At 36.5% G+C, this 26914-nt stretch overlaps 1 protein-coding gene across 11 annotated transcripts in view; it reads right to left on the bottom strand.

Moving 5' to 3' along the window:
* NCOA1 (nuclear receptor coactivator 1) overlaps positions 1 to 26914 on the bottom strand; it is a 239574-nt gene that overhangs the window by 140997 nt on the left and 71663 nt on the right. Inside the window, exon 2 of one of the 11 annotated variants that reach the window (XM_044390638.3) lies at positions 6888 to 6965. The exons of the other annotated variants lie outside the window; for them this stretch is intronic. The gene's annotated coding sequence lies outside the window, so the exon portion shown is untranslated. The remainder of the gene's footprint in view (positions 1 to 6887; positions 6966 to 26914) is intronic. 11 annotated transcript variants of the gene reach the window in all.

The following is a 26914-nucleotide window of genomic DNA, read 5'->3' on the forward strand; positions in this document are numbered from 1 at the left end:
CTTCCTATCATCTAATACCTACTCCATTTTAAATTTTTTCTGTTTGTCTAACAAAGTCCATCTTTCTATAACTAATCAGGATCCACATGAAGTCCACAGCATTGGGATACATGTCTCTTTAACTTCTTTCACTTTTGCAGAAAAGTTTTTTTCTTCCTTTTTCTCTTATAGACATTCTGACTCCGGATTTGGTTGAAGATAAATTAACATTTAAATCAGTAGATTTTGAGTAAAGCAGATTATCCTCCAAAATATAGGCAGGCCTCACCCAATCAGTTGAAGGCCTTAAGAAAAAAAGACTGAAGTCCCCCCCAAGGAGAGGTAATTCTGCCTACAGACTATCTTCAGACTTGAGCTGCAACATCAACATTTTCCTGGGTGTACAACCTGCCAGCCTGCTCTGCAGATTTCAGATTTGCCAGCCCCCACAGTTATGTACACCAATTAAAATTCATCCATCCATCCATCCATCCATCAATCAATCTCTCTGGAGACATCAGGCTCTGGAAAACCATTACAGAGTACCCCAGAGTTTAAAGACTTGTTTGGTGAGTATAGAGGACTCAAAGATAGGTGCCTCATGTCCCTCAATCAATTCATTCATTTAAGAAATATATAAGCATCTGCTCTGTGCTACATTCTGAAGATTCGAAGCTGATCTAGATCTTTGTTCTCAAGGACTTGGGAATAGGGGAAGTTTAGCTGAAAGAAAAATACAATAAACGTGCAATAAATTCTAATGCAATTAATATAAGGTTATGAGCTCAGGATACTAATCATGAGAGCACGGGAAGGAGGGAGGGGCAGGACACAACTGAGGTTCCTGCATCAATTGAATCTTACTGCCTATAACTAAAATACTTCATCATATATTCACCCTTGAAAACCAATTACATACCTTATATGTTTAAATATAAAAATAAATACATTTTAAAAGATACAGAATGTGAAAACAAACATAACAGAAATACTACATTGTTAGTATTCCTTTGGAGTGATTTTTTTTTTATAAGCTGAACTGGCTAAGGAATCTTAAAATAGGACTCAGAATGTTGACGAATCTTGTTCCAGTTTTAAAAGCCAAACTGATTAACTGGGACTGGAAAGATTCATACAATCTCACAGCTCATAAATCTCAAGCATACCATGCAAAATGAATATTTTAAAATGGGATTAGTCTTTAATTCTTTGAAATGTAATAAGACATTAAATCATAAAATCCTTATTTTGAAAGCATCTTAAGCATATATGAAAAGTGATTACAATTTAAGTTCATTAAGAATACTTCAAATTGGGTGCCTGGGTGGCTCAGTGGGTTAAGTGCCTGCCTTCAGCTCAGGTCATGACCCCAGGGTGCTGGGATCCAGTTCCACACTGGGCTCCCTGCTTAGCAGCGGGGGGCAAGGGGGATTCTGCTTCTCCCTCTCTCCTTGCTTTTCCTCCTGCTCATGTTCTCTGTCAAATAAATATTTTTAAAAATAAAAAAAATTAAATAAAAATAAATTTTAAAAAAGAATACTTCAAATTAATTTGCTACAGCTTTAACACTTGTAACTATGCTACCTTTTATTACCAAATAATATAAAAATTCAGGATCTATGTTCATAATGAGAAATGTGACCACAAATTTAAACATTAAAAAATCATTAACTTAAGAACAATAGTTAAAATCTCAATCAGATAGTGAAGAGTGATAAATAAAACAAAACTCTTGTTTTTTTAGCTTTGGTCCTTATTTAAATAAGGCAATTTAATTCCCATTAGTCTGACAATCTGTATTATTTCATAACTCTTCAACTGGCATACTAAGGACTATCATACAAAAACTACTATCAGTATTATTATACGACATTTTCTTCTACGGGTTAGTGATGCGAAAGAAAAACATTTTCTGGGGCACCTGGGGACACAGTTGATTAAGAGTCTGACTCTTGGTTTCAGCTCAGGTTGTGATCTCGGGGTCCTGAGAGCCCCACATAGGGCTCTGTGGTAGACGCAGAGTCTGCTTGAGATTCTTCTCCCTCTCCCTCTCCCCTTCCCGCTCATGTGCCCTCTCTCTCTCTCAAACAAAAAATCTTTAAAAAATGTAAAGAAAAACATTTTTCAACATTAATTAAACTGATATTATTAAATTAACACAATCTCATAATTTTCCACAATTATTCTTTATCAACTAGTGAAACCTATATCCCCATAGTAGGCAAACCATAAATACTTGCTAGCAGAATGAATGAAATGTCCCTAAACTCTACCTGAACACGGACACTGCCAAAGGTATAATTTTTTGGTCAAGATTTTCCTTTGGGACTACAGGGACCTCCACATATCGTCCCTCTAAGACACTACATAAACTAGCATCTCTAATACTTCATGAAACTACGTAGCAAATTATTGGAGATCTCTATTGTGCCCACAAAAGCTTGTATTCAAATACAAATACCTTGCTATCAAGCTGAAAGCTCAACAACCTCTGTGCTGAAGCTGGAAGGCTAAAAAGGCCCTAAGAAATCAATCAGGATACCACCACAAGAGCTCTGCCGGGTTCTCTGCTAATCCCTGGGTAAGTCATTAACTTCTGCGCGCTGCAATTTACTCACCTGTAAAAAATGGAGGTTGGTCACTCCAAGATTCTATGATTAAATGATTCTAGAAAGCAAAGCAAATTTGCCTTCAATATTCCTTTGGAGGGTACAATGCTTCAGAAGCCCTATGAAAGTGGTTTTTCACCTTGTTTGGCTGATGGAAGGTTTGAAACTCTACTAAATGCTACAGACACTTCATCTCAAAAAAATTCCCACACAGAAAAAAATTTTTAACATAATATCAGGAAAGTTTAATAACCCTCTGAAGTGGTCCACGGAACTCATGTTAGAAACTTACGTTCCATAAATTTGAATCTCAATAAACTGGAGACATGTTAATAAGTGTGAAAACAAAGCAGCACTTTGCACCTGATTCTTTTTTATTAACAAATTAAATTTTAAATTTCAAACAACAGTAAAGAGGAATCAATTATTTTTATACCTATCAAAGAGAAACATGGTTTCAAAGCACTCAAACTACTAGCTTAATACATTAAACTATATTGGTAAATCTGAGTTACAGATAAGTGATATCCAAACCATTATGATTATATGTCAATCTCAATTTGAATGAACCAGGTGTAATTTATTAAAACATTTACTTAGGATTCCAAACTTAAACATACATTCCATTTTATTCTCTTTGTGTATACAACCCATTTGGAGATACGACTTCAATGAAAATATAAAACTAAATATAAAATACTGACTTGCTAAAATGGCTTCAATTTCTGAAAGATTACATAGCAATCATGTACTTTAAAAGTTGAACATAACTAATTTATAGTTAAGATTGGTTAAGTTTGTTGAGCTATATGAATTTGTTCATTATATTACGAAAGAAAGGAAAGTTAAGAAAAAAATTTAAAACACTTCTCCAATGTAAAAGGAAAGAAAGTAGAGGGGCCTGACTTATCACATACAAGAAGAAAAGGAGCAATTATACAACTCTGTAGAGATTAATTAAATATAGGCAAATAATGCTGGTGTTAAGGTTTTAAATCATCTTCGGAATAAGCCAAAGGACGCTAATATCTGCTCTTTTAGTACAGTTTCTAATGTAGATCTTTTGTGCAAGCTCCTCTTAGGATTTCTCTCATCTAAAACGGGTCCCCAGAGAACCAGCAAGAAGAAATTCTATGATTATTTTTCTGATGCAATAAAGGGAGAGGCCTTTTAAGGAAAATAATGACTCTGCCCCAATTGTGGATGGCAATATTCCTATCAGGAATATAAAAGTAAAATGGCTATAATTTCTGCTGTATTTCTTTTGTCTTTTGAGTTAAAGCATATCTTCTTAAGGAATTTTTTCATTAAGTTATGAAATCATAAATTAAGTCTTTTTATTACAAATTACAAATCATAGTTTATTCATTTCACAAGTGAAAAACACTTTTATGTAACCCGCTTAGAACAACACAGATTCTGGATTCTCCAATGTTCCACTTACAAATTAAATTATTCAGGGACTGTGAATAGGGGCTGTGTCTACTCGAATAATTGCACATCTACCTGGAAATGAAGCAAATATCTAGAACTTAGTCTATAATCATCCTTACAAACCTAATTTATATTCTAGATTCTTGCTTCTGTCTTTCAAAGGATGGTACACTTACTAACAATTGCAGAGATATCAGTAGCAGAATTAAACAAGAATCCATAATTTATGTCTCCTCTTTAGCTTTAGTTTTCTTAGTCCTCCTTAAAGATACACTAGGCAAGGCCTTACAGAGTAGGCTCATGTGTGAATCCATGACAGCAGGAAATCAGTCAAAACACCAGGATTTTACTCCCCAAATTTGCCACTAACCTGCTTTTGTGACATTTGGTATATAGGACAACTTCTCAGAAACTCAGTTTCTGCCATGTGTAAAATAAGGACGTTGGAGCAGATATCTCCAAGGTCACTTCACTAATATACTTATGTAAATCTACATTTATGTGAGTATACAAATGAGTAACAAAATCAGAATAAGTCCATATGAGACTATGGTCACAGGTATGTATGTAGGAATAAAAAATGGCAAAGAAATGTACCAAAAAACCACAACCCAGCCACAAGGTTTACATTTAAGGTTTCCTTTCACATTTTAGGTTGGGGCTTGTGATTAAAAAGGGCCCAGAAAGCCACGTTCATCCAAATCCCCAGAACCATCTTTGCATGCTGCCACTATTCTAATGTCCACAAAGAGTATAACCTAAGAGCGTGCTTTTCTCCCATTATAACCATTCCCACATCTAGTCCAAGATGAACTGATCTAGTCCATCTAGATCAGGGGTTGGCAAACTTTTCCGTAAAGAGCCATTTAGTAAATATTTTAGGTTTTGCAGGCTACACAGTCTCTGTAGCAACTAATGAGTAGCGGTGGCTGTGTTCTAATAAAACTTTATCTACAAAAAACAGGCTGCAGGCCAGATTTAGCCCATTGGCTGTAGTTTGCCAACATCTGGTCTAGATCACATCAAGAAACCAGATGGTATAAACCAGCTGTAAGCGAAGGTGGCACAGTTTCAGAATAGAAAATCACTACAAAGAAAACAATTATGAGTCATTTTAAAATTTAAAAGCCTCCTTTCAGCCTAGTATAAGAGAGAGCATGATAGAGTAGAAACTACCTCTGCAGGTATTCAATACATATTACATGCTTAATAAACATAGATTTCCTCTCCCTTCTCAATAGTGTCATCCCTCAAGGTAGTATTTGCTGCCCAGCCTTCCTTCTAGAAATCACTTACTCTGGCCCTCTGACAAAAGCTGGCCCTCGATTCTCCTTGATCCTGGCAAACATGCTTCTGGTACCACTGTATCAGGGGTTTAGTGCTCCTTCATTCCCTTTTCACCCCATTAATCTAAACCTCCAACTTCACAGTCTCTTCCATCTGAGCCTTAAATCCCAGTATTACTATCACTCCCTGTGGCCCGGGAAGGTGGTAAGGAAAAAGAGGAGAGAGACAAGAGGACAGAGAGAGGGTTGATTCTGGTGGAGGACAGGCAAGTGGTAGCATTACCTCTCTTTCCTGACTCTAAAAAAGGAGCCAGGTGCTAACTTACTGTTAATTTAAATGAAAATGTTGTCTACTCCAGTGAGAACAAAGAACATTTCACTTTATGCAAAGTGCTCCCTAATGAAAGAACTCAGTTCTAACAGAGGGAAAAAACCACAGTTAAGCTTTATTCTTATGCTTTTATCTAGATCATTCTGCCTCCAGCTGTGAAACTGACTGAGGTTTTTAAAGCTCTAAGGAGCCTCTACTAGTAACCATGGTTACTACTTCAAAACAGTACAAAAAAAGTAGGAGGGGATAGCAATTTGAGGAGAAAAACAGTTTTCTTGATTTTCATCAAATGAAGCTATAATAACGAGATAGACAGGCTGATGGCTGGGCAAGGGCCTCAAGACTATCTCTTTTCCACAGAGCTGCTGAGGTACTTGATCCCTCAGTCTGATGGGTCTAGAACCTCAATGGGTCATTGTACCTTATCCAAGAGTGATCCCCAAAAGCTAATTTCATCATTCACAATGGACAATATTGTATAAACTCAACTGATATTCTTGAATTTGCTTTGCAACAGAAACTTACTTGGGGAAAAAAAAAAACCAAAACAGAGGGCAAGTTCACTTAGAAGTATATGAATCTGAGCACCTAAGAAGCTACCTCTGGTTTTCATATAAAGCTGCCCAAGTAATGCTTGGTGAGTCAAAAGGCTTCCATCAAATGTTCCTCTTTTCAAATTCCTTACAACTTTCTCAGTTATTTAAGAATTCGTTCATATACAGTGTCTCCCACGTTTCAGGCACCGTAAAAGATACTGTGTACATCACAATAAAGAAAATACACACAACTCATGCCTTGATGGGGCTTACAGTCTAATGGAGAAGAGAAACATTAGATACACAGTGACAAATTGTGTTAATGTGCTAAGAAGGAAAAAAAAACTAAAGGATTTTTACTAGGGTATCAAGGACAGCTTTGATATGTAAACATACTTAATGCTGACAGCTATTGATGCTGGGTAACAGCGATTTCTCATACTCTCTACTTCCGTATATGCTTAGAAATACTAAAAATAAAAGCTTAAAAATGCAAGATATAAGAAGAGACCTGAAAGATAAGTAGGTGCTAAACAGGCAAAGGCTGGCAGAGAAGAGTGTTCTCTGGGTCAAAGGAAGAAGATATGCCTCAATCCAGAGAACCTGGGAGCTTGGCACACTACAGAGATTAAAGCCCCAACAAGAGCTAAAGATCTTTCACACTCACAAGCTACAGATGAAAAATATTCCAAATAGTGACAATGGAAGGTACCTTTATTGAGCCTCCACTGAACGGCAGGCAGTGTGGTAAGAGTTAATGTGCTTTGTCTCATAGGTATCTCAGAACAATCTGCAAGAAAGGTGCAATTATTCCTCGTTTGCACAGGAGGACACTGATGCACAGATCAGGTAACGTGCCTACATCTGACTCCGGAACCTGCGCTTTTTCTTAACTACAATCACATATTCTGCCTACCACATATCCGGACGCCACAATTAATTATTAAGTTTTACTCAAGAGTTCTAAATACTTGTTCCATCTCAACAATTAACTGACCGTGTGTGCTAAGTCAAGTCACTTCACCTTTGGGCATTTCGCAAAATGAGACCAAATTAGATGATATTAAGGTATTCCTAGCTTTTGAACTCTATGCCTTTATGACTACATTACTAATTTTTTTTTCCATTCCAGAAGTTTATACCTATCATATTTGGTAGATCATATGGAATAATTTAGGCAATTATCTGAATTTGAACAAGTCGTTAATTAATCATTCTACAATCACTGGTCATCCTTCTGCCAGGTACTCTTCTAGGTATTATGAACACAGTAGTAAACAAAACAGTTAAAAATCTCTATCTTGGTGGCACTTAGAATTTAGTGGGGGGAAAAGAGACAATAAATTAAAAAAAAGTAAGTAAACAATATAGTACATTAGGATATGGTAAGGGGGCACCACGGTGGCACAGTCGGTTGGGTGTCCTACTCTTTGGTTTTTGTTCTGGTCATGATCTCAGGGTCATGGGATTGAGCCCCCATCAGGCTCCACGCTCAGAGCGGAGTCTACTTGGAACTCTCTCTCTCTGCCTCTCCCCCCTCTCTAAAAATAAAATAAATAAATTTTTTTTTAAAGCATCTGGTAAGTACTACAGAGAAAAATAAATCAGTGAAGGAGTTTGCTGATCCCCCGCCCACCACCAATTATGAGCAGGAATACGCCAGTCACTAAGGCAAATAAAGACAAACAGTACCTGAGGCCCTGCCCTTGAGCTGATCACAAATATGAGGAATTTGAGAAAAGACCAGTAAACAAAGAACTATGGGAACACATAGGACAGGGCCATAAGGCAGAAGGAACTGAACTGCAAGCTGAATTTTGCTCTTTTAAACACATACGACAACAAAATCAAAAAGAAAAAGAATCATGTAAAAAGAATATGAGACCTGTATTTTAAAGCCACATTCCAAAATTTTACAAAACCTTGCTGATAAATATTTAAAGAAGATACAAAAAATAGAGACACAGACTATTTTCCTGTTTGGGAAAATTATTATTAAAACACAAAATGGTCCCCAAATTACAGGCTTAATACAAATCAAATGAAAATATTTTTCAGAAACATAATCATAAGAATCTATACTATAATTAAAAGGGTAAGAGGGTAAATGTAAGAAAAAACAAAGCAATTTTTAAAGGAGAGTAATGAGGGTAGATATACCCTAATGATTATGAAAACAGTTATTAAAATATTTTTCCCATTTGTATTTCCTTCTACAGACTTCTCTACTATTCTATAATAGTACCCATGTGGTTGGAGAAATTTAGGAATATGAAGAGAAAGAAATATTTAATATTTACCTGAATTTAAAAAAGAGTTTTGCAGTAAGATAAAAGCCTTGAAAGTCTAGTTTTCCCAAAGGAAAAAAATTTCTGACACTAATATCTTCTAATCAAACCTGAAAGACTCAGATTATAGCTATTTCTACATTATAGAGCAGATAGCCCTTCTGCTCATGACAGCTACAATGTAAGGCTTGTTACCCAGGGTGGAAAGAAGATCAAACCTAAAGAAAGTGTGAATTAAAGCCTCCAATTCCTAATTCTGGCCAGAGGATTGTGGGATAAAAAAGTGAGACAGAGACAGGAGAAGTGAGCAGACCAACATTCCCACTGCTGTTTGATGGAATAAGGAAATCTGGGAGTTAGAATGGCTTTTGCTCTCCTTCCTGCTGAGATGGTGCCGTCTGCCTTTGGGGAGCATCCCCCCACAACACATACCACCGAACTCTCACCTCCCCTCTTAAACACCCCACATAAGCTGGAGATAACCATCAAAAAATATACACAGAAGCATGATCAGATTGAGGAAGGGTGTGAGATCAGCTCTGGAGTCTTCCTTTTCTATGAATCATGGAAGGCACTGGGAAATTCTGAGGGCTCTAAAAAGTAGTACAGGAAAGGTAATCAGAGATGATGGATGGTGAGTTTGCCAGAAGAGGTCAGTGTGATTAGGAGCAAAGTAATTCCATATTAGAGGCCTGGAAAAGACACCACCTGGCGAGGGGGCCAATGCAAAGCCCTAGGCAGACCTCAGGTTATCCGTGACACCTGGGAAGGTGGCCAATGCATCCTGGGAACCAGGAGAACAGATCTCAAGTAACATCAGTTGTAAACTTTAGCCAGACATCTGAAGAACACCCAAGGACAGTTCTGGTAGCACTATAGCAGTCACAACTCCAGGGGGTAGCATAACCATTTACACCAAAGGGGACAGGAGAGAATAACCAGAGGAGACAGCACATGGACCACAGGTCCTGACACCCTTCCACCACTACAAGGTCACACAAGCCATGGACATCCAACCCATAAGTCTGGATTCCACTTCGGGAAGGTGTGAGATAAGAGATGATATCTGAATGACTCGTATCCAAACAGAGACTGAAATATCCAAAGAGATTAATTAATTAATTTTTTAAAAGATTTTATTTGTTTATTTGACAGAGAAAGACAGCCAGCGAGAGAAGGAACACAAACAGAGGGAGTGGGAGAGGAAGAAGCAGGCTCCTAGCGGAGAAGCCTGATGTGGGGATCAATCCCAGAACACTGGGATCATGCCCTGAGCCGAAGGCAGACGCTTAACGACTGCGCCACCCAGGCGCCCCCCCCCCCCCAAAGAGATTAATTTAAATTACTGGATAAGACTTAGTTTACCAGACTGAAGTAAGACCGGTACTCTTCCTCTAGTTACCCAGTGACCAGGGTCCATCAAAATGAAAAGATGAGTTACAAAGAAGCTACATTTTTCTTTGCACTCCTGAGTATGAATAAGTGGCAATCCTGCTACAGATTTTATGTTTATGTGAGAATTAAAAATACCTCTTGGCACATTACAAACCAACATCACTTTAAAACTAACAGTGGCTTTCTAGTTCAAGATGGCAGCCTGAGCCCATGCATCTACCTCTTCCCTGTCTTAAATACCTCGTGTCAGAAGAGCCTGCAAGTGTAAGCAGACCACAGAACAAATGAGTGAAAAACCACCAAAGGTGACCGGTACGACTCTGGTGGTAAGTAGTAAATGCTGAGTCTAAAGTCTTTGTCAGAGGACTTATAGAGTGAACTTTGAGATGGAGGTAATAGGCTAGGGACAATCTCTATAAAAGGGGGAAAAAAAAAGACAACTCGAACTGATCAGAACTCTCCCTGCATATAAATTCCTTCCCTATAGTTTAAATGAGGGAGGGACAGGTCCCAGCTTGTTAGCCTTGTCTCTGCAAGTGCCTGATAAAGAAAAAGGGAACTCCACCTCCTGTTCACCAGAGCAAGCAGAAGGCCAACCTGCAGAGTCCTGTGGTCAGAGATGATATTCACTGAAGAAGACAATGCTTTGTGAAGGAGAATATTGACCTTTCTAGAATTACACCAGTTACCTAGATGTTAACAGCATCAGAATCACCTAAGTGTTTAGGTGCCCTACCCCAGACTTACTGAATCAGATTTCTGTGAGGCCAGGAATCTGCATTTAAACTGGGTCCCCAAGGGACTGTTATATATATTCAAGTTGATAACCACTGATTCAGACCTTCATTTGAAAATACTGTAAAGAAGAACAGCTAGGGGCGCCTGGGTGGCACAGCGGTTAAGCGTCTGCCTTCGGCTCAGGGCGTGATCCCAGCGTTGTGGGATCGAGCCCCACATCAGGCTCCTCCGCTGGGAGCCTGCTTCTTCCTCTCCCACTCCCCCTGCTTGTGTTCCCTCTCTCACTGGCTGTCTCTATCTCTGTCAAATAAATAAATAAAATCTTAAAAAAAAAGAAGAAGAAGAAGAAGAAGAACAGCTAAACCTTACCAGCTATTTAATAAAAACTAAGGGAGGCACTAAGGTGAAAAAGCAAGGGCACAATGACCCAAAGCAAGAGAGTACGGTAACAAAAAGAAATAAAAGGTCCTTAATTTTGATTGGTATCTTCAGAGAGATTCAAGAAGTGAATATATTCATAAAACAAGAAAAATCTGTTCATGAAATGCAGCAATCAAGGAACAAGAAAGAATTTTTGGAAAACAAAAACAAAAATTATTTTCAAAATGAAATAACTTGACTTTCAGTGAAGGCCAAGAAGTAGTAAGCCCATTCACTACAGCAATCTCTCCCACTGAATACAACTCAAAGCTCTTGAGAGAATAGTGCAACTAACCACCTGAAGACTCTGAAAAGTAAACAATGGCAGGAGCATTGAGGAGGGAAGTCAAAACTTAAACGAACAATCAATATGGTGGTGAGTTTACTCTTTTTTAAAAAACCCTCCACCTACCACTTTGACAAGAGGATGGGCAGAGTCCCAGAATTATGCCAGAGGCACACACAGCAAAAACTCCAAGAGAAACCCCCTCTTTCTATCTAGAGTAAAAGGGGCATCTGTGAGCTGGGAAGTGTATGTGTGTTGGGTTGGGGGGTAGTTACCAGTTCCTTACCCACCCCACCCCCGCCCCTGCCCTGAAGCCAGCCCAAGTCACAAAGCTATACCTCAGAGACAGGACACTTAAAAGCCTAAGAGAAAACCTGTCCATCTGTCCTAAGGAACTAGAAAAAGGAGCCAAGATACTATGAAAAGTATGGGGGAAATCCTCATGATGCATTTTTCTTTTTCCCTTACTACTTCAACCCAGGAGGGACCTAATGGGGTACAACTGTGTAACAGTAGAGAGGGGCAGCACTAAGACTCAAAGAAGGAAACCCCAGATTTCTAGTGAGGAGGCCAGGAAAAAACTCCTGGGAGTCAGAGTACATAAGGAAAGTCCCCAAGAGTACAGGGACAGAAAAGATTTCCTGATTCCGCTAAGGTGCATACATACAGAAACAGCACGAAGAAGTACAGAAAAGGCTGGAGGAACTAAACAATGATATAAAATGACTGAGCATAAAGATATAGCGATACCAATTTTTCTCCAAATATATCCTTAACTTGATGCAATTCTAATCAAAATCCTTCAAATCTTTATTAGAGGAAATCTGAATGCTTATTTCAAAACTCCTAAACATAAAAGGAAATCACAAAATTAAAGGCAAATAAAAAGGGTAAAAGTATTTGCAAAAACTATGACAAATATTCTTAACATATTAAAAATTTATACAAAATGATCTAATAACCTGTAAGACTCTGATAGATAAGTGGACAGAGGACCCTAAATACAAAGCAACAAAAATCATCGTGCACCTATCAATTCAGCAAGCACTGGAGGTAAAGATCACCCGGTGTGATAATGTGGCAAAACAGGCGCACTCATTTGTGGACAGTGAGGGAAAGGTGACAGGATCTTATTAGGCAGCAATCTGACATTAAGGAGCAAGAAACTTAGAAAATGTTGATGCTCTCTCAAATTATTATAAGTTAGGAGTGTCTTCAATTCTAGACTCACATCTGACAGCTCTGTGATACGAGGCAAGTCACACACCATTTTGAGCAGCCGTTTCTTCACTGTAAAATATGAACACAAACCACTAATGCTCAAAGTTGTTTTTGCGATATTTTAAAAAGTACCAAAGCATGTAAAAATATCTTTAAAACTACAGAGGGTTGACCCAAAATCTGTGAACTCGGGGAGTTTAGAAGATCCTTGAATCACCCTGATTGAACATGTGTGAATGTTTATGAAAAGGGACTGCATACAGCTTTAAGCAGACCCTCCAATGGATTCCTGATCCAAAAGAAAATTGAAAACCACTACAAGCAAAGAGCAAAATCAAAGTGAAGATATTCTTCCCAGTGTCCAGCTTGATACCTGACACATTTTAGGCCTAAAATCAAGAATTCACTATAAAAATCCAGGTAGTATCTAAGATGATATTAAACTTAACCTTATTTATTTCTAAACCCCTCAGAGTGGTATTTAGTGATTTCTCAGCATATTTTTAAAAGATTTTATTTATTTATTTATTTATTGAGAGAGAGAGAGAGAGAGAGAGCGCGCGCGCGCAAGGGTGGGGGGTGGCTAGGGGAGAGGAAGAGACCCTCAAGCAGACTCTGTGCTCATTATGGAGCCTGACACAGGGCTCGTTCTCTTGACCCTGAGATCATGACCTGAGCTGAAACCAAGTGTAAAATGCTTAACTGACTGAGCCAACCTGGTGCCCTGATTTCTTAGTGTATTAATTCATTCTGATGTAGTTGTAAAAAGAACCTGAGGTTATGAAAACAATATGACAGTCAGTTGTATCTATCTGGATCAATCACATGGAAGTAAAGCAATCTACTTTAGAAAACATTTAAAATGTTATAAGATAATTATGCTTATCTTAATTCAATAAGATATGCAAAATTAATACATAAACCACACAGGGACATTTCTCCTGAAGCAAACAAAAACTAGAGATTTTATGTATATATTTTTAATAAAATGGGATATAGAAAATTATCATTTTCTCCAATAATTAAGACAAAGAAATTAATTCTAAAACTTCCATTTCTAGATGATGAACCATTTTTATTAAAAAAAATTTTTTTAAGTCCTAAATGTAAGCCACAGTGATAAAATTCTACCCACTCAAGCATATGGCAAACAGACTAAAAGGGAATTTTAACTATAATGAAAACTAAACAATTAAGAATTAAAAGTACTTGAAGACTTCCACTTCTGGGAAAGTGGAATAGATGTATTTTTTCCCTATTCCTCTCACAAAAATAAAAGTCAAAGTCCTGTATATCATATATAACAAATAGAAGAACACTCTAAAAGTAGAGAGAGACAAGGCAGACCAGGTAGGGACCTAGGGCCCAGAGAAAATGACATGGTAGTGAGTTCTGTGGGGGTTTTTTTGTGCCTTAAATATCTCAGTCTAGGAGTTGAAGAAGCTGGCAACCTGGAAATCCCAACGGACACAGACTCCTCAAACAAATAAACAAACAAATAAAACAAAATCCTGTTCTCCTTAGCCAAAAGATCAGAAAAGGGACAGTCTAGACAAAAGCTGTTATACCCAGACAAGCATCACAAAAAATTTAAAAAGCTGTGGACCCACCCCCCTCCAACAAAGGCCAAGTAGGGAGCCTAGACTTCCCCACCCTTGTCAAGCTGTAACAAGGAACCCCACACTACCAACCACAGTCACGTCACAGAAAGCCAGCTGGGGGGCTTGGTGTCAGCCAAGACCACATGGAGAACTTGGGACATTCACCTGGAAGTAACGAGGTGCCCCCTCCCTCCCCAGGATAGGCTGGCTTCAGGAGAGGCCTAGTGAAGTCAGGCCTTTCACCACTGCCCAGCAGAAACTGGCCCTCCCCATGGAGGCCATGTGGAAGGCAGTACTGAGGCACTCCTGACCCTCCTAGCCAGGGAAAAGTCAGTGGAAGCCAGAACTGCCACACCCGACCAACAGTAATGAAGAATTTCCTTCCAACCTGACAGTTAAAGGAGGCAGAATGAGCCGCCTGGACTTCTATCGGCACCAGGCAGGAATGCGGCAGCAGAGCACTCCCCTTCTCATGCTGGAGCAGTGCCAGAGGAAGCCAGCTAAATCAGAATGTTTAGAAAAAAATCCAGTCTCAGAACATAATACTCAAAATGTCCAGGTATCAAATGAACATCATTCATCATACCAAGAACCAGGAATATCTCAAACTGAATGAAAAAAGACGACACACAGATGTCAATCCCATAATGACCAAGATGTTAAGATATCTGAAAAGGGTTTTTAGCAGCCGTCATAAAAACGTCTCAAGTTACATATATGCTTAAAACAAACAATAAAAAAAAATAGAAAGTCTCAGCGAAGAAAGGAAAATATAAGGAAGAACCACATGGAAATTTCAGAACCAAAAAATACAGTAATGATATAAAAGATTCAAGGATGAATATGATAGAATGGAAAGGACAGAGGGAAGAATCACTGAACTGGAAGACAGAACAAAAAAACTACCCAATCTTAACAACAAGGAGAAAATACTGAAAACAAATTAACAGAACCTTGGGGACCTGTGGAATATAACAGAAGATTTACCTTTCATGTCATCAGACTCCCAAAAAGAAGAAAGAGAGCAGGGCTGAAAAGTACTCTTAAAAAGTAAAAGCTGATAACTTCTAAGCTTGGCCAAACGCATAAATTTAGGAATTCAAGAAGCTAAGTGAATTCTAAATAGGATAAGCTCAGAACAATCCACAAACAAGACACATCATAGTTAACTTCTGAAAACTAAAGACGAAGAAAATGTAATGAAAACAGTGAGAGTAAAAATGATGCTTTACCGAAAAATGATGTTTTATACGAAAAGACAATTCAAATGACAGATTTCTCATCTGAAACAAAGAAGGGATAAAGGAAGTGGCACAACGTTTTTCACTGAAGTCCACACCTGATCATCTGTGTTTCTATATCTGTTTCTCTCTTGTTCATGACTCTTGGCATGCCTGGAATCTAGGGACTGAATGTCAGATACTGTGTAATAAAAACTGTAGAGGCTGTGAATGCTCCTCTTTCTCAATAGAAGATTTTCTTTAGTTTCTGGTTGGCAACAGAAGCCAATGCAATCAGCTAACTTGAAGCCAGTTTTCAAGCACATTAAGACTTGGTCTATTTCTCTAGTTCCCCCTTCCTGCTAGGATATAGTCACTCACAGATCTCATCTAAAAGCTGAGGGCATTGACCAGGACTCCTCTATCTCTATAGTACCATTAGACTGCTGAAAATTCTGCTTAGCTTCTCAGCCTCTCAGCAGCTACTTTCTGCTCAATTTTTCTGCCTATTAGCTTATGCTTACTAATCTGCAACAATTTCTAGAGGCAACATGGTTCAGACTTTTGGGCTCACTTCTCTAGGTTTATATTCTCTTCATGGTCTTGGTCACTCAAGTTATAGCTGTCTTGGTAACCCAGAATTCCAAATCTTTCCACCCCTGTAAGACTGCCAAAAGCTCCCCTCAATTTCTGTTTCTTAGCAACCACTATATGTTCAGCTTTTCTGTCTCTTGGTCATCTGCAAAACAGTGAAAATTCCCCTAGAGATAATTTATGTTCCTTTTCCCATTAATAAAATTCAAAATCCTAAAATAAAAATCCTCAGCAAGTTCAGAACAAAAGAAAAACTTCCCTACTTTGTTAAGTCAGGAACAACAACAAAACACTACTCTACTTTGTTAAAATCTATTAGAAACCAATGGCAAATATTATACTTAAGAATAAAATAACAGATGTATTCTCATGTATGTTAAGAACAAGATAATGAGGGAAATCACATGTACTATTCAACACAGTATTAGAAGACTTAACTAATGCAATAAATCAAGAAAAAGAAAACAAAACATATTCATTCTGGAAAGGAAAAGGCTCCCAAAACGTTGTTATCTGCACCAAATATGAATACCTATCCTGATAAAATTCAAAAAGAACAGGGTGAATCACTACTGGGGTTCATGAGTGCTCAGCTGATGTCAAGAAATAAAAGTCGGATCACTGTCCTTGTAGAAACCACATTCTAGGTTTGGGGAGAGGGTAAGGAAGACAGGTAATAACAACAAACAAAATAAATAATCAACTCTGTTACAAGGTGATAAATGTTATGAAAATGTAATATAAAGTAGGCTAAGGGGAAATCAGAACTGGAACAGGTAGACTACAGTTAAAAAAACAAAACAAAACAGAATCACTTCATTCCAGAAGAATCAAAAATAAAAATCACCTAGGAATAAAAAACTGTGAAATATGTGTAAGGTCTTCAAGGAGAAAGCTAACTTTTCCAAAAGAACAAAACCTTCAAGCATAAATGGAGAAACAGTCAATATACATACTAAAAATATTAATTTTCCCCAAGTTGATATATAAATCCAAATAATATGCTAGCAAAACTTCTCAGGCCTCTTATGAAGTAGATTCAAAATACAGAGAAAAGATACACATACACACATAGATATAAATAAAAAAGACCATTATGAAAAAGAACAAAGCAGTGTTAATTGTCTTACTAGATATCAAAAACTATTTTAACAACACAGTAATTGGAAGTAGGTGGTAATGGCACATAAGTACAAAAATAGATCAAGGGAACAGAATACAAACTGTAGAAACAGCACCTGTAAATACGGGATGTTAGTATATACAAATGTGGTATTAGCAAGAAGGCAGACTATTCAATAAATGTTGCCAACTGGGGCGCCTGGGTGGCACAGCGGTTGAGCGTCTGCCTTCGGCTCAGGGCGTGATCCCGGTGTTGTGGGATCGAGCCCCACATCGGGCTCTTCTGCTATGAGCCTGCTTCTTCCTCTCCCACTCCCCCTGCTTGTGTTCCCTCTCTCACTGGCTGTCTCTATCTCTGTCGAATGAATAAATAAATTAAAAAAAAAATCTTAAAAAAAAAATAAAAAATGTTGCCAAGACAAATGGCAAACTATTTAAATAAAAGTGAGATTTATATCCCATACCTTCAAAAAGTTAAAAAAGAGAGAGAAAGAGAAACAAAATAGCTAAATGTGAAAATTAAATCTTAAGTTATTAGGAAAAAAAAGCTGGGGGGAGGGGAAAATGGGGGGATTGTTTAATGGATATAAAGTTTCAGCTTTGTGTATACCTGAAACTAATATTACACTGAACGCTAACTAACTGGAATTTAAATTAAAATAAAACTTAAAACAAGTTTCAGTTTGGCAAAATCAAAAAGTTCTGGAGATCAGTTGCACGACAATGAGAATATATTTAACACTACTGAACTGTACACTTAAAAATAGTTAAGATGTAAATTTTATGTTATGTGTTTTTTACAATTAAGAAAAGTGTTAAGTGAATATTTTTATGTCTGTGAGGAAAGAAACATTTCTCAAACTAAAAAGTACACATAAACCATAAAGGAAAAGATGGATAAATGTGATAATTTTTTGTACAATTTTTGTATATCAAAGGACAATATAATCAAAATGAAAGACTAACAATAACCTAAGAAAAAATATTTGGGATTATATAACAGAAAAAGAGGATGTGTAATCAAAAGATCCAAAGAAATTCAAATCAATAAGAAAAATCTTCAACATCCAACAAAAGAGACAAAGCATATTTTGAACATGTAATTCCCATTAGAGAAAATACAAATGATCCCAAAAAATAAAGAAAACAAGCAACCTCACTAGTAATTAGGGAAATATTAAAGACCGAGAAGACATTTTCCATTAGTCAATTCAGAAAATGTTGAAAGCTTGATAACAACAGTTCACAAATGTGAAACAATGCTTCAAATACTAATGATGGAGGTATAGATTGAAACAACGGTTCTGGAAGATATCTGGCAATATCTTCCAAGTTAAAAATGCACATACCATTACTATGTGCCTCCTTATACTAGATGACAACACTGTCTATAAAATAGTCTTGACAAAAAGAAATCAAATCTGAATCTCATCAAGCATCCATGCCCAACTAAAAATTTATAGGAAATACAGAGGACAAAAAAACCAAGTTAAACAGCGTCATGGGATGCAGTAAGCAAGAGCCAGAGTGTGGAAAAATCTTTAAGACAAACGGCCCAGTCTCTCCAACCAATATACTGCAAGAATTTTAAAAACAGAGAAAAAAAATGGGGACAGGAAAAGAAAAAGGGGGTTGGGGAGAAGGAGATGATTAAAAAAGAGATGGAGAGAGGTTAAGAGGGAGAAAAAGGAAAAAAATAGATTAAAAGAGACTTCCAGAAAAATAATGGTGTATCAACCAATCATTGGGATCCTTATTTGGATCCTAATTCAAACAAGTAAAATAATAAAAATATAGAACAAAATGTTATTGACATTAAAACAACTAAAATTTGAACACTAAATATTTAATAATGTCAAAGAATTATTCTGAAGTATGATAATGGTGTTGTGACTATGTTTTTCTAAAAAAAAGAAAGCACTTATGTTTTCCAGAAATATATGAAATACTTACAGATCAAATGACAACTAGATTTATCTCAAAATATGAGAGGGGAGAAAGTGACTGAGAGTACAGATAAACAAGATAGGTAAAGCACTGATAATTTTTTAAAATGAGTAGGAATTCATTATTCTATTTGTCTACTTTGGCATATGTTTGAAATTTTCTAAATAACACATTTTAAAAATGCATACACCATATGACTCAGCAATTCCACTCTCTTTATCTTGAAGGAACTCTCATGTAGGCACATGAGAGAGCACATACAAGGATAATTCTGTCTTCATTGTTAGTAGTTTTAAAAAATTATAAACAATCTGCAGTAAAAACCTTGAGGGTCCAAATAAAACTACAATATAGCCATAATACAAAAAACAACGTGGAAACTAAAAAAAAAGACAAAACACAGATCTAAACAAGTTGTAGAGTGCAAAAATCATAATGCCAAACTATATAAATATGCCATTTATGAAAAACAGTCCACACAATACTATACATTTCCTACAACTATGTGGGTGTATTTGGGTGTATTTAAATCAGAGTATATATGTGGATTAAAATGGATTAAAAATATTTGGAAAGACAGACAACAAATGTTTAACAATAGTTACTTATGAAGAGAATGGGAGAGAACCAGGACTGCGGGAATGTTCAAGCTGGACTTTAGGGACTTCAGTTTTATCTATCTTGCCATTGTTTCAAAAAGGAGAACTAGTTCTGTAGGTAAAATTTATTTTTAAAACAGAACATTAATTCACATTTTTGCTATCTCTTCGCAAATCAGTGAATCTTTTTTGACTTCTGTACAGAAACAGGACCAAGAAGTATCTCCTAGAAAATTAACAACATATTCTTCTCTATGTAAGAATAAAGAATTTACAGACAAGAATGCATCAATCTGGGGGAAAAAAAATACTAGGTTTACCAAGTGAAACTGCCAATATTCTACAATTTTTTGCTTTTAAAAATGGCAATTTCATGAGGTTTGACATAAGAGATTATCTAATAGCAATACTATTATTGCAGGAAATTCTTTATATTTATACATAATATATACCTGAAAACTTGTATGAAAGATAAATAAAATGTGTGAAAAAATAAAATGAGTTGCTATTATAAGGTTAAAAAACATGTATGTCCCTAATTTCACCAACCAGTTATCAACAGTATAACTACAACATTTCTACATTTTCTTCAAATTCTGCCCTCTTATTGCACACACAATATTGGATTAACATACTTTCATCTGATAAGCATCTGACTAAAGCCAAAGATTTGTAATTTTAATCTTGGTCTTAACTAATATTCAATTTATAAGCGTACTTATACCTGAATTTCTTTAATTTTCTACTCATTTTTATAAAATAAGAGCAAGTATTTATCCCAAGGACTACATAAATAATTTTTTTAAAGATGGCAACACTTCTGAAACCAAAATATTGGACAGACACAACTAGGCAATTGTCATGTTAGTTGGTTACAAAGACTTGTTTATTCATATGAAAAGCAGGGTACAATGTGCGAAAATACAGGCTGTATAAAAAAATTAAAATTATAGAAACAAAGGACTGCTTATATTATTATTCTTATCTTCACAACAATCCTAACACCGTAAACAGATTTCAGGAAGCGGGACTTCACAAGTACTTGTGGGAAAAGATGCAAGAAATGCCTTATTTTCTGTTCTTCCTCTTAGATCTTCAGTCTATCCCCCATCAATTCATTCTCCATACCGAATATTAAAAACATTTCATAAACTTCTCTTTAAAAATGATCTGATCAGGTCATTCCTCTGCTTAAAGGAGCACTAAGTCCTATGAGGACCAAATGATGCGGTTCCTCTCTATTTCTTCCTACCTCTTACCATTTTTGCTCGTGCTCTCTGTGTTCTAGTTCTGCAGTCTTTTTTTAAACTGTAGCTTCACTTTTTAAAAATCATAGTTTGTAAAATATTGTATAGTAAATTGACTTTTTTTGCACGTACAGGTCTATGAATTTTAACATACATATTGAATAATGCAACCACCAACACAAGTGGAAGACACAGCTCCATTCCCTGTAGACATAAATATTCCCTCATGCTTAACAGTCACACCCTCCTACCACACCTTAACCCTAACTGGTCTAATCAGAATGACTTTGTCTTTTTGTCATAGAAGAGAATGTCATGGAAGAGAATGTCATATAAAAGACTGTCATATAAAAGACTGTCATATAAAATGTCATAGCATACAGTAGGTAATCTTTTGAGACTGGCTTTTTTCACCTAACACAATGTCTCTGAGAGTCATCCAAGTTGTTACATGTACCATTAATTTATTTCTTTTTATTGCTGAGTAGTAATCCACTGTACGGATATACCGCATTTTTTTTTTTTTTTTTTTTTAAAGATTTTATTTATTTATTTGACAGAGATAGAGACAGCCAGCGAGAGAGGGAACACAAGCAGGGGGAGCGAGAGAGGAAGAAGCAGGCTCATAGCTGAAGAGCCTGATGTGGGGCTCGATCCCATAACGCCGGGATCACGCCCTGAGCCGAGGGCAGACGCTTAACCGCTGTGCCACCCAGGCGCCCCGGATATACCGCATTTTTAATCTACTCACCCAAGAGGAAAACATTCAAGTTGTTTCCAGTTTTTGGTGATTATGAATAAAGCTACTATAAACATTTGTATACAGATGTTTATGTCAAATTAAGTTTTTCTCCTCTAAGGTAAATACCCAGAGGGTGACTGTTGGGTATATGGTAATATATGTTTAACTATATAAAATATATATATATTAGTTTCCAGAGTGTTTAAAAAAATCAGTAATGTTAACCTCAACATTGATAGTCGTGTTGATACTGTACTCTGTGATACAGTGTAAAGAAATGGGCGCCTTCCTGCGGTATTCTTCCCAAAACACCGTAGCCTAAGTCTAATCATGAGAAAAATATCAGACAAACCCAAAGGAGGGACACTCCACAAAATATCTGACCTATACCATTCAAAAATGTCAAAGCTATCAAAAAGAAGAAAAATCTACCAAATTGTCACAAACCAGAGGAGATTAAGGAAACATGATAGTTAAATAAAATGTGGGATTCTGATTTGAATTCTGGAACAGAAAAAGGACATCAGAAACAGAAAGACTGGTAAAATATGAATAAAATCTGGAGTTTAGTTAAAAGTAATGTACCAAGGTTGGTTTCTGTGTTTTAAAATATGTACCCATGGTTGTTTTTATATGGTGTTAACATTATAGGAAACTGAGGTACATGGGCATCCTGTATTATCTTGGCAATTTTTTCTGTAAATCTTTATAAATTCATTCCAAAATTTCTTTTTTTTTTTAAGAAAAATATGTACCATTTTATATTGTCCCCAGAAATGTATGGTAGTTCCAGTTTCTCTGCATTCTTGATAGCACCTTATTATTACATATGTTATTACATATTTCTTACTTTGGTCATTCTAATAGGTATGTACTGATATCTCGCTATGGTTTTAATTTGCATTTCCTAATGGCTAATGATTTTGAATATCTTTTCATGTGTTTATTTACCAACCTTATATCCTCTTTAATGAAATGTCTGTCTTTTGCCCATTTTTAAATTGAGTCATTTCTTTCTTTACTGTTGAGCTTTGACAGTTCCTTATATATTCTTGAGAGAAGTCTTTTATTGCATATGTGATATGCAAATACTCTCAGTCTGTAGCTTATATTCTTAGTCTCTTAACAGTGGCTTTCACAGAGCAAAAGCCTTTAATTTCTATTAAATCCAATTTATCAATTTTTTTCTTTAATGGATTGTGCTTTTGTATCATTTCTGAGAATTCTTTGCTTAACCTCAAGTCAAAAAGATTTTCCCTTATGCCTTCTTCCAAAAGCTTTATAGTTTCTCATTTTACATTTAGATCTGCAATGCATTTTGAGTTGTTATATAAGGTGTAAAGTATAAATCAAAGTTTATTTTTTTGCATATGAATGCAAAGCCATTTACTAAAAAAAGTTATTCTTTCTTTCCTGAATTGCTTTTGCACCTTTATCAAAAATCAATTGGCCGTATTTGTATGCATCCTATTTCTGGATTGTCTATCCTGTTCCAATGATCTATGTGTCTATCCCTTTACTAATACCGCACCATCTTTAATTTCCACACTGACATCTTTGAGTACCTTCAATATGCTATCTGCTCCTTCCTCAAAGACCTTTAGATATTCTGGTTCTGTCTGCCTGCACATTCCTCTTCTCCCACCTAGTTACTTCTAATTCATCTTTCAGAATTCAGCTTAAATGTCACGTTCTCAGGAAAAACTTTCCATCATGACGGTCAAAGAGGTTTCATGACAAAAGGAAAAAAATCAAGATATATCACTTCAAAAGGGCTTCCAATTCTCAATTCAGCAAGAATCAGTGACTATCAATGGCCTTAAAAGCTATTTGCATTTTCTAAGCTTTGTCATACCCCTGTGTTTATCTGTCATGACCACCACATCCATTCTCTACCACTTCCTCCTTCTACTTTTCCCCTATGCTTAGCCGTAAAATCCTAAAAGCAAAAAAGGGAAAGTCTATTTGTCATCCTGGTGGCAAGAAAGGGGTAGCTGCCAACAATACAGCATTCCACTCCTGCCCTGGACAGGTACTGGAGAAAGAAGATTCTCAAAGAAACAGAGCAAGTGGATGAACTTCCTTGGACCTAGAACAAGGAGGAAACTCATTTAGTTTAACAACAATAAGGTCTATCTCCAACAAAAAAAGCTAAGGCAGTATTGAGAAACAGGCTGATTTTTGTATGAAGTAATCACAATTTAAAGAACTGGTGGGTGGGGGAGGAGGTAAGACTTCTTTTAAAGAGCCTCTTCCCTTAAAATGTTATGTAGTTGACAGTAATGATTTCAAAACACTATAATCAAAAAGAAGAAGAAGAAGAAAAAGAAGAAGCAGCAGCAGCTCCAAGTTAACTAATATTTTCTTTTTTTTAATTTATATTTCAGTTTTAGTTCATTAACCTACAGTGCAATATTGGTTTCAGGAGTGGACTTCAGTGATTCATCATTTACATACAATACCCAGTGCTCAGCACAAATGCCCTCTTTAACACCCATCACCCATCTGGCCCATCCCCCTCCCACATCCCTCTATCAATCCTCAGTTCGTTCTCTATCAAAGTTAACTAATATTTTTTGAGCATTTTTTATATGCCAGGGACTGGGCTGGATACTTTACATACATGTTCTCATGTAGTCTTTCCCAAAAGTCTACAAAGTAGACATTCTCATGTCTACTTTACAGAAAAAGAAATTGAGCTTATACAGCTAAGATTGGTTCTATGTCCTCTTTAACCTTATTCTCCTAATGTTTTTATAATTATATTCATTCTGAAAAAAATAAATATATGAAAACTTCAACTTAAATGAGAAAAGACAATTAATAGACACCAGTACTGAGATGACAAAGGATTATCTAATAAGGATTTTAAAGCTGCTATTTGTAAAATGAACCAATAAGCAATTACGAACTGTACTGAAACAAATGGAAAAACAAAGTTTCAGCAAAGAAATAGAAGACAAAAAGAATAAAATGGAAATTTTAGAACTGAAAAATACAGCAACCAAAATTAAACTCACTGGATGGACTTGATAGTGTAGTAACAGAAGAATCAGTGGACTTAAAGATCGATCAACAGAAATTATCCAGTCTGAACAAAGAAAGTTAATAGGTTGAAAAAAAATAAATGAAGCATCAGGGACCTGTGGAACAACTGCGTAAGATCTAACATTCATGTCATCGAAATCCCAGAAGGAGAAAGAGTGTGCACTGCAAAACTATTTGAAGATATATGGCTGACAATTTTACAAATGTGGTGAAAATCATGAACTAACAAATCCAAGAAGCAGAGCAAACTGCAAACAGGTTAAACCTAAGACATACAAACACAGACACACAATAACATTTCTGAAAACTAAACACAAAGAAAAAAATTTTGCAAGCAGCCAGAGAAAAACAGTGCATTTGCATATGGGAGAACAAGAGAATGACAGCGAATTTCTCATCAGAAAACACGGAGGCCAGAAGGATTCCTTTACCTTAAGAAAAAAAGATTATTAAGAGCCAATACGGTGCCTGCTTTTCATTCACATTTTAATTTTAGATAGTATTTACTGAATTTCTGCTACAAAAATTGAGAGAAAGTGTACTCATAACTCTAACTCCCATACCTCAATTTATTTTGTTCAAGTTTCGACATTTACATTCTACCTTATAATTGTATAATCGATTACACATTATAATTACATATGCAATTCCCACAGGTATTCAGTCTTAGTTCTAATCTTAAGTGAGTTCAGTGTTTGTCATATTTAAAGAACACCATCAACAAGCTGGAACTACGGCTGATTCCTCATTTCGGTTTTATCTGGCCCCCTACCTAAAATGAAAACGCTTCCCTACTACTCTCCTAGTTAACTTTTGTCATAGCACTTAATCACCTGAAATTAATTATGTGCTCTCTCTGTGTTCTTTATTGTCTGGCTCCTTCCTCCACTAAAATGTAAGTTCAATGAAAGCACAGACTTTTATTATGGTCAATGCCATATGATTCATACGCTTCTTTCTTGTATTGGACATTTAGTTTGACAATGGAGAGCTGAAAAGCTCTTCTTTAGAAATGCAGTATTTAAATAATAGGTACAAATTTGGAAAAAATGTGATTTCACAGGCAATTTTTATTTTTTTATTTTTTTTAAAGATTTTATTTCTTTATTTGACAGAGAGAGACAGCCAACGAGAGAGGGAACACAAGCAGGGGGAGTGGGAGAGGAAGAAGCAGGCTCCCAGCAGAGGAGCCTGATGGGGGGCTCGATCCCAGAACACCGGGATCACGCCCTGAGCTGAAGGCAGACGCTTAACAACTGAGCCACCCAGGCGCCCCCACAGGCAATTTTTAAATCAGCATTACTGAGATAAAATCTGTATGCAATAAAACGTGTCTAATTTAAACGGACAGAGGAATAAGTTTTAACAAAAGAACTACCACAATCAAGATTTAGAACACTTCCACTCTCCCAAAATGGATCTTTACAACTCTGTGCAGTCCAGACAATTTTTTTAATAGTTAAAGGTATCCTAAATGAATTTATGAGAAATGGTTTGACATGTTAACAGAACTTTTTTCTATAGCCACCAATTAAAGGATCAAAATGCTTATTTATATTTAGTGAGAAGAAAGAAAGAAAACTCTTATACGCCCCTTCATGCTGCACACACTATATCTAAGAACATACTTTTCCCTCTTCTCCAGGGTGTGTGGGTCTATCTGTCATTCAATTCCCAGCTCGTGCCACCTTCTCTGCAAAGCTCTAAGTCTCCTCTCCTCCTGTCCCTTTAATCTCTATGTTCCGATGGCACATCATTATGACCCTTATCTCAATATCTGTTGCAGTTTATAAACAACTGTTATTCCATTAAAGAACGAACCATATATTACGCATATGTAGAAAACCCAGTATCTGGCATGCAGAGCAGACAGTACATACTCAATAAATTATCTTAAGACTCAGGTAAAACATCACCTACTCAGCAAAGCCCTTTTCCAACTCAACCTCTAAGCCTGAAAATATAAAATGATTTAGTTATGCACTTGGGTATGTTCTTCTAACCCACTACTCAACTAATTCAACTGAATTGCCAATTCAATTAAAAATTCATCATTTGCTGGGGCGCCTGGGTGGCACAGCGGTTAAGCGTCTGCCTTCGGCTCAGGGCGTGATCCCGGCGTTATGGGATCGAGCCCCACATCAGGCTCCTCTGCTATGAGCCTGCTTCTTCCTCTCCCACTCCCCTTGCTTGTGTTCCCTCTCTCGCTGGCTGTCTCTATCTCTCTCAAATAAATAAATAAAATCTTTAAAAAAAAAATTCATCATTTGG

Source organism: Ursus arctos, unplaced genomic scaffold, assembly GCF_023065955.2.
Source record: "Ursus arctos isolate Adak ecotype North America unplaced genomic scaffold, UrsArc2.0 scaffold_8, whole genome shotgun sequence".
In the NCBI taxonomy this organism is placed as follows: domain Eukaryota; kingdom Metazoa; phylum Chordata; class Mammalia; order Carnivora; family Ursidae; genus Ursus; species Ursus arctos.